Raw genomic sequence first — 13,646 nt, 5'->3', positions numbered from 1 at the left:
CTACAAACACCACCCTTGTACCCGATTACTCTGAGCTGGGGCCTGGGGTCCCTCCTTCCAGCACTCAAGTCTCCTCTCCCTACCTTAGGGAAAGCGTCTCAGCCAAGATATCAAGGTCCAGGAATGACTTCTCCCCTCCCTCGCCCATCCCCTCCAATTTCTAGTGCCCGGGTTTCCCTATTCGGTAGGTTGAGGTAGAAGAGGGCTTAGTTCATCGCTTCAATTCACTTTAGACAGGGCAACCCACTCCTCCGATCTGATCTCGGAAATTATTCCCCGCCCCCCCAATCTGTACCCACAAGATAACAACACCCCGAAAAAGCCTCCGAGAAAGTTGGGGTCGAGGGGGCTGCGCCAAGGCTCCTTGGTGTCCCTGGGTCTTCGGTTCCCCAGTCCTGCCGCGCGCGCCCCACGATCCCCCACGATCCCCCGGCACAGCCCGGAGCCTGTCCCCGGTGGCTTGCGGGGACCCCGCCTCGGCCGCTCCCCCAGCCCCCAGTGCCTGCTCCGCTGCCCTCCCTCCCTCCAGCCCCGGCTCCGGCCCCTGCCCCCGCGCTTCCCCGCGGTTACTTGCCCTGGAAGCCAGGTCCGTGGGGTGGAGGCGGCGGCCGCGGGCTCGAGAGTCCGGGGCTCGGGGATCCCAGGGGTCCCGGTTTTGGGGGTCCGGGAGGGGTATCTCGGGGGACAGGGAGAGGGTCTCGGTTTGGGAGGAGGGGGCCGGCAGCCCGGAGCTGGGGGCTCCGGGCGGGCTACCGTGTCTCGTGAGTCCGAGGTCCGAGCCGCAGAGCCTACTCTGATCGCGGCTCCGCGGAGGAAAACAATGCGACCGCCCGGAGCTCTCGGCCCTGGCCTCGGCCGCCCCTCCCGCAGGCGGCCCCAGGCCCGCCCCCAACACGCCCCTCGCTTCACGGTGCCCAATCCGGACCCGGGAGAGCTGTGAAGAGACCGCCCCCCTCCACAGCCCCACGGCCAATCGCAGGGTCCCGCGCTCCGAACACCTATCCCAGAAGAGCAGCTAAGAGTGGGGGGACCTGCCCGGGAGGGAGGGAGGGAGTCGGGGAGACGGAGAGAGAAAAAACAGAGACCTTCGGAGGGAGAGAGACGGAGAGGCTGGGGAGACCGGGGCCCTTCTTGCCAAGGAGAGGCCGTCCGGGAGAAAGCACTTGAGGAGGAAGGAAGGGACACCAAGAAGAGGAGAGAAAGGCCAGAAAGCTGGGCCCCCGGGGCTGTCTAGCTCTTCCCTACCTGGCCTTTGTGAACCCAGACGGCGGCCCGGGGATGGCTGCCCCCTGCTCTTTGGCAGAAAAGCAAGGGCCAGGTGACCTCCAGGGTCCCTGCACATCCCTAGCCGACGATCCTCCTCCCCTGGCCTCGCATGCAGCCCCCTGTGCTGGGCCCAGCCCTCCCGCACCCCAAAGACCCTCCCATTTCTCCAGCCCTCTTCTGAAGCCTGGACCAGAGTCTATGATGCCAGGGGTTCGGGAAGGACAGATGTTTGTGAGCCATGAGCATGAGGATTCGATCCAAACTGAAAGAGTGGGAACCATTTGGGGAGGAAAGTCTGTCCAATTCCATTGGGGCTGGGGTGGGGTGAGAAGAGAAAAAAAGCTGGACAGGATCGACCCAACGGGCAAGAGGGTGATGGAGGAGGACAGGTAAAAGAGACTGGGCTTAATGGGAGGACAGAGAGACCCCAAAAGCTAGCAGCAAGACAGAGACACGGACCGGGCTCAGGGCTCAGCCTCAAATGTAGAAAGACACAGAAGCAAACCCTATTCCACCTCCCACCGTTATTCCTTTCCTGGCACAGCCCGACCTGACACTTCTCACATTCTGTTCCCCAAGCTCCTAGCTTTTCTTTACCATAGACACTGGATTTGTGAGACACTACCATCTCCCCCAAGATGGACCCAGTCATTTGTCCAGTGGCAAAGCAGAACACTGCTCTCTCCATCCCCACTCTACCACACCCCCTACAAAGCCCCTTTGATTCCAGGAATGCTAGCATGGGAAGAGGGGAGGCTCTTTCAGGCATCTCTGTTGTTGTCCCCACCTTGGCGATGCCTGCTCAAGATTCCTTCCTGTGTGGGTTTGGGATGAAAAAAAAAACACATTCTTGAAATTCTGGGGACAAGGGGCAGCTTGGCGGGGGGGGCATTGGAATTTTTGACTTTTTTTTCTGAGCTTCCCCCTCACTTCCTAGTCTCTGGAGTGGGGGAGGATGGGCATAGCAGGGTCCGTTCTTCCAGGCAAGACACGGCTGAAGCGGCGTCAGAGTGGGAAGCACAAAGGCAGAGATAGGAACACACAGGAGGAGAAAACATACCCACGAAGAAAGAGACAGAGAAACAGGACAGAGGCAGAAAGAGTTAGTGGGACAGCCATGCTTTTCCAGAATTGTTCTCTATGGGCTCCGAATTCATGATAATGGGTAGGCACTAGCGCTGGGATACAGGATGAGAGAGACAATGGGGAAACCCAGAGAGGAGAACTGAAAGAAGGAAGTTCATAGGATAGAATGTAGTTTTAGGACTTATCTTCAATTTAACAGGTACTTACTGAATACAAATAACATCTTTGCCAAATGCTTCACGGTTTACAAAACACTTAACATACACTTTCTCATTTGATCATCAAAACGACCCGGTGAGATATGTATTTCAAGTATTATTGTCCCCTTTATATGGAAGAAGATCTGAGGCTGAGAGACATTAAATAACTCGCCCATTGTCACACAGCCAGTAAATGTCAGAATCAGGATTTAAAACCAAATCTTTTCTGACTCCAAGTCAAATGGTCTTTCCCACTGAGGAGGAAGGGAATGGAATATGTATATAGTGCCTACTATGTGCTAGGCACAAATATTATCTCATTTGGCCTTCACATCAACCCAGTGAAGTAGACGGTATTATTGTCCTCATTTTACAGTTGAAGAAAGTGAGGCAAGCAGAGATTAAGTGATTTGCCCAGGGTCACACAGCCAGTTAAATATAGGAGGCTGCATGTGAATTCAGGTCTTCCTGGCTCCAGGCCTGGTACTCTAGCTAATGAACCACCTAGCTGCCTTAGAAGGGCAAGGGGTACAGTTTTAGTACCCATGTTCCAAAATGATGGTTTTGGGATAATTTGTTCAACCCTTGATGGAGCCCCCACCCTCATTGTTAGTCATATTAGAGACCCATAAACCCAAGAGCAAACCATTTAATTTTTTTTTTTGGCTAGACAATGGGTTAAGTGACTTGCCCAGGGTCACACAGCTAGTAAGTGTCAAGTGTCTGAGGCTGGATTTGAACTCAGGTCCTCCAGTCAGTCCAGGGCCAGTGCTCCATCCACTGCACCACTTAGCTGCCCCTCAAAACATGTAATTAAAACACGAAATTGTTAACAAGGAAGGCAATCATATAATAAAATATTCTCTGCATGCATGTGCAAAGAGGTAAAAATCTCACCTCCAGAGTGAGGTGAGAAATAAATACTGTTTTTTCCCTTCAATCCCTCTAAATTCCAGATGTCGCAGGTGGGCAAAGTCACTTCATAACTCACAGCTGGTGGAAGCTTAGAGTACCTTGCCTTTTGATTCTAAGAACCAACCTTTCCTAAGACTCCATCTGGATATGCTAGAAAATGATCAAAAGCTCTATCCTCAACTGTGTAGTTATTATCACAGTCCAGATAGGATTCAGGACATCATGTCCACCTTTTTTTTTTTTAATAATTCAATTTCATTTTATTGTTAGATCTGAATTATCTCCTTTCCAGCTACTCTCTCCTCTCCAACCCAGCATTGAGAAAGCAAGAAAAACAGAGCCCATTAAAAACAGATATAATCAAACAAAACAAAATCCCACATTGTCCATGTCCAAAATTCCATAAATCTTAATCTGTACTCTGAATCTATCAGCTATCCGGAAGTGGGTAGCATGTTTAATCATGAGTTCTCTGGAATTGTGATTAGTCGTGTTGATAGAGTTCCTGTTTCAATTTTTTTTCTTTACACAATTGCTGTTATATAAATTATTCTCCTGTTCTGCTCATTTCACTTTTAGATCAGTTATACAAGTCTTCCCAGGTTTCTCTGAAACCGTCTCCTCCATCATTTTTATAGCACGTCCAAATAACTAGTTCAGCCATTCCCCCAATTAATGATAGGTACCCCCTCCCAGTTTCCAATTCTTTGCCACCACAAAAGAGCTACTATAATTTTGTCCATATGGATCCTTTTCTTCTTTCTTTGATCTTTTTTGGGGTATAGACCTAGTAGTAGTATTGCTGAGTGAAATGGGATGCACAGTTTAATAGCTTTTAGGGCATAGTTCCAAATTGCTTTTTAGAATGGCTGAACACAGTTCCACCAACAGTGCATTAATGTACCTATTTACCCACAACTCCTCCAGCATTTGTTATTTTCATTTTTTGTCCTTTTTGACAATCTGATGGGCATGAAGTAGTACCTCAAAGTTGTTTTTTTAATTTGCATTTCCCTATTAGTGATTTAGAGCATTTTTCATATGGCTATTGATAGCTTGAATTTCTTCCTCTGAAAACTGTCCCTTCATGTCCCTTGATCATTTATCAATTGGAAAATGGCTCTTATTCTTATAAATTTGAATACTTTCCCTATACAGCTTAGAAATGAAAACTTTACCAGAGAAACTTGGTGCAAAGATCTCCCCCCCCCAAAAAAAACCTTCCTGCTTCTTTTCTAATTCTAGCTGAATTAGTTTTACTTACACATAAACTTTTAAATTTTATATAATAAAAATTGTCCCTTTTACCTCCTATGAACCCCTCTATCCGCTTTGGTTATAAGTTCTTCTCCTCTCCTTAGATCTGATAGATAATTGCTTATATACTCCTCTACTTTGTTTATAATGTCATTCTTTATGCCTAAATTATGTACCATTTGGAGCTCGTGTTGTGAATTATTGCACTGTATCCATCTTTTTTCTCCCCCCACCCCACCTGTGTCTCCACATTTTGCCACCATCATCCACTTGCCCTCTTGATTTTGGCAGCCTCTCTTTTCCACTTTCTCTCTTCAAATTTGACTTTTCCTGTTCATCTCTTTTTCTTTACCTTCTCTCTCTCTCCTATGACTGCCATATCCTCTTCCAAGTCTGCATTGACTGCTACAATTTCCATGTTTACTCATGGCTCCTCTGCCAGAAAATCCCACATCCAGGAGATTTATCTCCTGTCTGTGGGCACCAGAAACCATCCTGGAGGATGCTCATTAAGGCAGAGACAAACTCTTGTCTATGACATAAGTATTAGCCCCAATTTACGTATGGGAGAACTGGATCTGAGAGGTTCTGTGACTTGCCCATAACAGCACAGCTAGTTTTATCTAAGGCATGATTAGTGTCTACTAAATGTGCTCAACACTGGCTAAGCAGAATCAAAGATACAAAAGAAGTATTGATTCCTTCATTCCAGAAACTGATGGTCTTTAAGAGAGACAAAGCTCAGACACATGAAACAATTAGCAACAAAACAATTATAGAACCACGTAAAACAGTTTGATGGGGAAAGTTGACTAGGACAACACTGGTGAGTTGATTCCCCCCACCCCCCACCCCCAGCTCAGGTGATGAAATTATGGAAGGTAAGAGGCAGCAAGGGGTGAAGGTATTAAATGAAGTGTCTATACCAGGGGTGGGAAACTTTTGGTCTCAAGGCCACATGTGGTCCTCTAGATCCTTGGATGCGACCTTTTGACTGAGTCCAAGTTTTATAGAACAAATCCTTTAATTAAGGGGATTTGTTCTGTGAAGTTTGGATTCAGTCAAAGGGCCACACTTGAGGACCTCGAGGGCCACATGTGGCCTCAAGGCTACGGGTTCCTCACCCCTACACCCTATTACCCCTTTACAAGATGTGTACAAGTACTTCCGTCCAGTTCGATGGAATTAAAGAATGGATAGCCAATGGCTAGCCAAAGGATTGGCCACACCCCTGGTGATATTTAAATATCAAGATACCTCTCTAGAGCTTCAGTTGAAGCAGGAGACAGTTCTGAGAAATGTCATTTCTGTCAGGAAGGAAGACAGCCAGCTTTGGAGGAAAAACCCTGTTGATTTTTTTTTTTAGTTAATTTATTTTGAATTATCAACAATCACTTCCATAAGCTTTTGAGTTTTAAATTTTTCTCCCCCTCCCTCCCCCAAGAACCCTACAGCATTTTCAGTGGAGCTATCTACCCAGTAGGATACATTGCACTGAGCAGGCAGTAGGCTCAGTCAATCAAGGCACAAGGCAGGAGATGTTTTGGGAATCTTCAAAGAGTTAGCCCTGGCTACCAACCTGCCCCAAGAGACGCTACGCCATGTCTTCCAGGGGTGCAACATAAGGACACCACAAGAAGAAAAAGATCCCCGGGGCTCTGCAGTACTGGAGGTGTGAATTACCTTAGGTATGTGTGTTCCCTACATGTTCTTGACTAGTATACTCCATATACACTATGCACATTCTTCCTCCTGATGCTGTTTGTAGTTGTGGGAGAATGGGCCCCAGGCTTATGGAGGGAAAGTTGTGTTTTTCTTGTTCCTAGTTAGTAAATGTTCCTAAGAATGCTAGTTAATTAATAACTAGTTCCTAGTTCCATGTTAGTAAATGCCTTTACTTTGAGCTAATTACGTAACTGGCTGATTATTAAAGATAAGTGCACCACTGGGGGCCTGTGTACTAGGATTTTTGTCCAGACCCACATAATAACTTGAACCTAGGGTAGTTGGTTACTCTGGAAGTTAACCAGAAAAACTGAATTTTGGAAGGTTCTCAGGGGACTACTATCCCACCTCACTTCCCCACCAAATGTATTTATCAGTGATATCATTAATCCATTACAATCAAAACTCTCACTTGTGTGCCACAAAATCCAGTAGCAATGCTATTTGCCCAGATCCGATTATAATGTAGATTTATCCAGTATTCACCTCCTAGTAGCAATGGGTGACTTCAACTATAGGGAGAGCTTCATGGGATCCCAGATTTGGAGCTAGAAAGGACCTTAACAACAACAACAAAAAATAGAAAGGACCTTACAAGCCATCTATTCCATTCCTTTTGTTTTAAAGATCAGAAAAAGGAGGCCCAGCAAGGTTAAGTGACATGCCCAAGGTTACACAGGAAGTAAATTATCAGACGCAGGATTTGAACCCAGGTCCTTTTATCCACAGCCAGTGTTTTTTCTACAATATCTTTCTCTCTCTGACCAAAACTGAGAAGCTTGTAAATGACTGACTTGTTTTAAAGATCACTTAATTCTTCAAAAAGTGAAGGAGACAACAAAAAGGAATTCTGGACCTGCTTTTGACCAACATAGAAATCTTCATCAATGAAGGAAAATGATGAGAACTCTGGAAGAAAGTGACCACTTGGTATTTGTGATAAAGGAGAAGAATACTGGGAACAGCCTAACACGAACTCTAGCTAACGGGAGAGCAGATTTTAAAAGGTTCAGAGAAAGAATAGGTAAGACTTCATGGACTAAAATTCTATATGATACCACCTCACATCAAGAGAAGCATTCTTTGACTGTTCTAGAGTTATCATCTATGCTATGACTCTCATTTTCCTAGTGCTTCTCTGGTTCAATTGTGAACAGCTTGAATTAGAAGACCCATCATGAAATGCAAATATTTGGCATCACATGGACCAGAATGTGACACTTGAGATTTGTTCTCTGAAAGTGGTATGAAAGACCTAGGATTTCTGGTTTTTGTTCTCCTCCACATTTTGGGGTTTTTTGTCTCTCCCCTTTATTTCCCCCCACCCCACACTTTAGTACTGCTTTTGCAAGGAAGACTGTCCAATAAAAGCCCTATAAGCATTTAAATCTTGGAAAGCCCTTTAGAAGATCATTAGGACCTTGCCACCAATGGGTGGTATGTGATAGGACCAGGGTTTCCCTGACATATCTTCTTTCCTCCTATCCTCAATATGAGGAGGCTTTACCTTAAAAAAAAAAAAAAGACAAAGCTTCCTCTGGGACCTGATTGGCCCCAGATTGCCAGACACAGATTTCTTCCTCTCCTCCCTATCCCACCACTCCCATACCCCATATACCCAGCCAAAATGGGCAAGGTCCCTCAGATCTGATTGGCTCTCTGGTTTCCTTGATGCAGCCTTCTGGTTATCTAGGGACATTATAATCCCAGCCACATAGTGTCTAGGCCTCTCAGACTTCTTGAGTGTCTAAGACCATAAGAGCTACCATATTCTGATGACCTAATGAGTAGAAGGAAGGAAAGGAGAGAGGAGAGAGAGAGAGAGAAACAAAGGAAAAAGAGAGTCAGAGGCAACAGAACTTAAGAGATTCATGGAAGAGGATGCTAAATAAAAACATTCTTTGCTTGCTATTTGTTCATTCGTTTCCACCTTGTTAGGCTATGTGGTGCAGTAGATAAAAGCACCAAGCCTGGAGTCAGGAAGATCTGAATTCAAATCTGAATTCAAACACTTATTAGCTCCGTGACCCTGGGCAAGTTGCTTAACCTTGCTTGCCTCAGTTTCTTCATCTATCAAATGAGCTGGAGAAGGAAATGGCAAACCACTCCAATATTTTTGCCAAGAAAATGGAGTCCAAATGGAGTCATGAAGAATTGGACATAAATGATAACAAAGTTTAAGGACTTTATTTAAGATTTTGCTCCATTCATATTTCTTTGTTTTTGTTCAGTTATTAAATTATAATAAAACTATTTCAAAGACAGAAGATAGAAATCAATCAACCAGCATTTTTAAAGTGCCAATTATATGCCAAGCACTCTGCTAAAGGTGGGGAAGGCAAGGACAGGTAATGGAAAAGGAAAACAAAAGTGGTCTGGTCCTCTAAGAATGTTGTCTAGAATTACAAAACTCAGGAGGTCAATGCTAAGGACGACAAAGTTCAAGAGGAAGCTCAAAGGAAGGATGGATTCACTGTTCAGAGTAGGTGGGACAATGATAAGAGGTAATAAGACAGAACACACAACTACTCAGTTATTTTGCATCTGTTTTCTCTATGTAAAAAGTGGAGTAATAGGGAGTTAAAACCCAAAATGAATGAGAAATTTTAAGAAAATGAATTCAAGTCAAGAACTGGTGGATGTAATTGTTGAGCCACTGTCAGTGATCATTTAAAATTTGTGTAAGTGCTATAGGACTGCAGAAGTACAAATATTCCAATTTCTTATGAGGGCTAAATCTGTAAAAGCTGAGACACTTGGCTTTAATTCATGATGAAATTCTAAAACATAATTCCCTTTTGGAAATTTAGAAAGGGAAACACTGATCAGTAGGGGCTGGTATAGCTTCATCAGTAAAAGGCCAAACCAGTCTAACTTCATTTCCCTTTTTGACAGAGTTCCTAGTCTGGTAGATCAAGAAAATCTCATAGACATAAAATATCCAAGTTTCAGCAAAGTGTGAGTCAAAATCTCTCCAGCTGTCTTTTAAGACAAGATGGAGAGATGCGCATTAGATGTTAGTATAGTTACATGAACATGGAGTTAGATGAATGACAAAACCCAAAGAATAGTCATTAGTGGGTCAGTATCAACGTAGATGGCGGTCTCCAGTCGAATGCCTAGGGATTTCCATTTAACCCTGTGCTGTTTAACATTTTTATCAACGATTTAGACAGAAGCATAGATGGCATGCATGGGAAATCTGCAAATGATACAAACCTGGAAGGTTCCGTTAACATGTTAGATAAGAGCCACGATCCAGAAAGATCTTGACAGCTTAGTATGATGGCTGAAATGAAAGATGAAATTTCTTTTTTTTTTTAATATAAATTTATTTATTTTTAGTTTTCAATATTTACTTCCACAAGATTTTGAGTTCCAAATTTTCACCCCATCTCACCCCTCCCCCCACCCCAAGATAGCATGCATTCTGAATACTCCTTCCCCTAGTCTGTCCTCTCTTCTCTCTCTCCTTATCCCCTTCCCCTTCTATTTTCCCATAGGGCAGGATAGACTTCTGTACCCCATTTCCTGTATTTCTTATTTCCCAGTAGCATGTGAAAACATTTTTTTTAAACATATGTTTTTAAAACTTTAGGTTTCAAATTTTCTTCCTTCCTCCTTCCCCACTCACCCTCATTGAAAAGGCAAGCAACTCAATATAGGTTATACACGTGCAGTTATGTAAAACACTTCCATAGCAGACATGTAGTGAAAAACTAACTCTATTTCCCTTAATCCTATCCTGCCCTCCCATTTATTCTATTCTTTCTTTTGACCCTGTCCCTCCTCAGAAGTATTTACTTCTGATTGCCCCGTTTCCCAATCTGCCCTCCTCTCTATCATCCCCCTGCTCTCTTGTCCCCTTGTCCCCCTATTTTCCTGTAGGGTAAGACAGATTTCCATACCCAATATGGATTGAGGAGTCTGGAAACCACCACAGCTGCCCACGATTCAGTCCTCTGAGGCCTGCTCCAGGTTCGCTGTGGCCTGCGCGGCCACGCTGCACTGTGCTCTGCTACCAGCCCAGCGTGATATACCTTTCTGATCAATCATCCAGGTTGTCTTGGGTTGGAAATTTGCTTCACTCTGTCTTTTTGTGGGTTCTGCTGCTTTAGAATTTGTTTAGAGCCATTTTTTATAGGTATTTGGAGGGACTTGGGGGAGAGCTCAAGCAAGTCACTGCTTTCACTCTGCCATCTATGAAAGATGAAATTTCATTCCTCTTCTATGGACCTGTGATATCATCAGTGTGGGTACTCCTACCAATGGTACAGATTGCAATTCATTCATGGCTTCTAATCTTGTGGAACATGTCTATGTTTTCCCATAAATCATCTACAGAGTACCCAAACACGGTATCGAGAGCCTTCCTAACATTAAACAGGCACTAATGAAGCATACGTATTATTACTATTTTTTAAAAAAGGCTATCAAGTAAGAACCCACTCTTTGAAAAAAACTGCTGGGAAAACTGCAAAAGTATATGGCAGAAACTAGGCATAGACCCAAATCTCACACCATTATACCAAAATAAAATCAAAATGGGTTCATGACTTAGATATAAGGGCTGATACCATAAGTAAACTGGGAGAACAAGGAATAGTTTACCTATCAGATCTATGGAGAACAGAAGAATTCATGACCAAACGAGAGATAGAGACCATTATGAAAAGCAAAATGGATAATTTTGATTACATTAAATTGAAAAGTTTTTGCACAAACAAAGCCAATGCAACTAAAATTAGAAGGAAGGTAGAAAATTGGGAAAGAATTTTTACAACCAGTCTCTCTGATAAAGGTCTCATTTCTAAAATATATAGAGAATTAAGACAAATTTATAAGAATACAAGCCATTCCCCAATTGATAAATGGTCAAAGGATATGAACAGACAGTTCTCAGATGAAGAAATTAAAGCCATTTATAGTCATATGAAAAAATGCTCTAAATCGTTATTGATTGAGAAATGCAAATCAAAACAACTCTGAGGTACCACATCACACCTATCATATTGGCCAACATGACAAAACAGGAAAATGATAAATGCTGGAGAAGATGTGGGAAAAATGGAACACTAATACATTGTTGGTGCAGTTGTGAAATGATCCAGCCATTTTGGAGAACAATTTGGAACTATGCCCAAAGGGCTACAAAAATGTGCATACCCTTTGATCTAGCAATAGCACTTCTAGGGCTATATCCCAAAGAGAGCAAACAAATGGGAAACGGACCCACATGTACAAAAATATTCATAGCAGCTCTTTTTTGTGGTGGCAAAGTATTGGAAATTGAGAGGATGCCCATTAACTGGGGAATGGCTGAGCAAGTTGTGGTATACGAATGTAATGGAATACTATTGTGCTATAAAAAATGATGAACAGGGTGACTTCAGAAAAACCTGGAAAGACTTATATGGTCTGATGCTAAGTGAAGTGAGCAGAACCAAGAGGACTTTGTACACAATAACAGCCACATTATGCGATGACTAATATTGTTAAACTGAACCCTTCTAAGCATTACAAGGATCTAAGACATCTCCAGAGGCCTCAGGACGGAAAATGCTGTCCACATCCGAAGAAAGAACTATGGAAGTCGAATCACTATCACTTATTTTTACCTACTGTTGAGTTTTGTTTCATCTTTCTGATGGTTCCTCCTATTGATTTTAATTTTTACTTACAACTTCACTAATGTGAAAATATGTTTAATGGGTATGTAAATGTAAAGCCTATATCAGATTGTGCACCGTCTTGGGGAGGGTGGGGGGGAGGAAGGGGGAGAAAAATTTTCAACTCAAAAGCATATGGAAGTGATTGTTGACAAATGAAAATAAATTAATAAAATTAAAAAAAATTAAAAGGCTATCAAGTACAAAGCCAGACCCCGGTCTGTCCCCATTGGCTCCACAGGACTCCCGACACTCCCTCCTCTCCTCCGCACTGTGGGTGGGTGGCAGGACAGGCATGATGGACACAGTATGAGCGTAAGAGATGACAACAGCAACAGGACAAGAAGTTCTCAACCCGTACCACAGGCTTTCAGGCTTGCAAGGAGGTGGTACGTAACACTGGGGCAGATGGGAGACACCATCAGAGAAAAGCAGTACGTTATAAATGAAGCCAGAATGTTGTTTCAGAAAAACAAAAATCTTACAGATTCAGAACTAATTACACAACATATAGATGAATGCACAGCAAGAATTGAAATAGGACTGCATTATCAGATCCCATATCCAAGGCCAATTCCCCTGCCTCCAATGGCCCTCACTCCCCTACAGAGTTGTGGACTTCAAGCCCAAGAGAAGCTAAGAAAATGTTCCAAACCATTACATCTCAAGTCTCACAATGAAGTTTCTTAATCTAAGAAATGGGTTCTCTGTATGAACTGTGAGCCAGGCAGGGCCTGAGCACAAACTAGATGATGAATCTTTTCTATTTAAGTCCAGTCAAAGAAAGGAAGGACAAAGAATACAGAGTCTTCGCTGTAATTTCTCTTAAACATTCAAAGATTTGAGCCCTTATTCTCAATAACACTAATTTAATGTCCTTGAATTTATCAGCATCAGTGTTTTGCTACTAGGTAGAAATATACTAACTCCCAAAGATCGTTTCTAATCATGATTTTAGTAACATCTTAGATGAAAGTCTGAACACAGCAAGAATCGGGCTTAAATTTAAGTTTTAAAAATTAAAATTTTTTGTGGAAATAATGTAGTTGTATACACAGAGTAAACTGCAGGGTAGAGATATGGCGGTACCTGTTAGCAGCTTTCTTGGAAATCTTAAAATTACTATGGCAATTAGATACTAACCTCAGACTTGTAAATCTCTGTGGGCTTTATTTTGTTTTGTATTTGAGTTATGGATATATTTAAAATAAGCCCTTTTTGACTCTCTTGACTCAAAGACATACTTTTCATTAATATTCAAGTAGGCTAGATTCTCCTTTACCACACTAGCAGAGTTCATCATATATACTCTAGCCCCATCATCCTCTTAAGTGTTAGTGGAAAATATCATAGTATCTCAGGGAAATTTGGGTGGAGGAGGGAAATATCCTAAATTTTCAGGAATTGATGTCGTGTATTTAATTCTTTTTTTTGGGGGGTGCCTAGGCAATGGGGTTAAGTGGCTTGCGCAGGGTCACACAGCTATGTCAAGAATCTGAGGTCAAATTTGCACTCAGGTCCTCGTGAC

The 13,646-nt window shown here is 43.1% G+C and overlaps 1 protein-coding gene and 1 pseudogene across 4 annotated transcripts in view; one reads left to right on the top strand and one right to left on the bottom strand.

Annotated features, from left to right (window-relative positions):
• SEMA6C (semaphorin 6C) overlaps positions 1 to 13,646 on the bottom strand; it is a 43,373-nt gene that overhangs the window by 14,647 nt on the left and 15,080 nt on the right. The window contains exon 1 of one of the 4 annotated variants that reach the window (XM_021004884.2): positions 575 to 855. The exons of the other annotated variants lie outside the window; for them this stretch is intronic. The gene's annotated coding sequence lies outside the window, so the exon portion shown is untranslated. Of the gene's footprint in view, positions 1 to 574; positions 856 to 13,646 lie in introns of those variants that run through there. 4 annotated transcript variants of the gene reach the window in all.
• On the top strand, positions 12,441 to 12,808 carry LOC144457502 (LYR motif-containing protein 1 pseudogene; annotated as a pseudogene).

This window comes from Phascolarctos cinereus, unplaced genomic scaffold (assembly GCF_003287225.1).
Source record: "Phascolarctos cinereus isolate Bilbo 61053 unplaced genomic scaffold, phaCin_HiC Scaffold_5;HRSCAF=322, whole genome shotgun sequence".
Classification (NCBI taxonomy): Eukaryota; Metazoa; Chordata; class Mammalia; order Diprotodontia; family Phascolarctidae; genus Phascolarctos; species Phascolarctos cinereus.
Note: the sequence above shows the minus strand (reverse complement) of the source record. Positions and strands in the feature narration are given on the sequence as shown.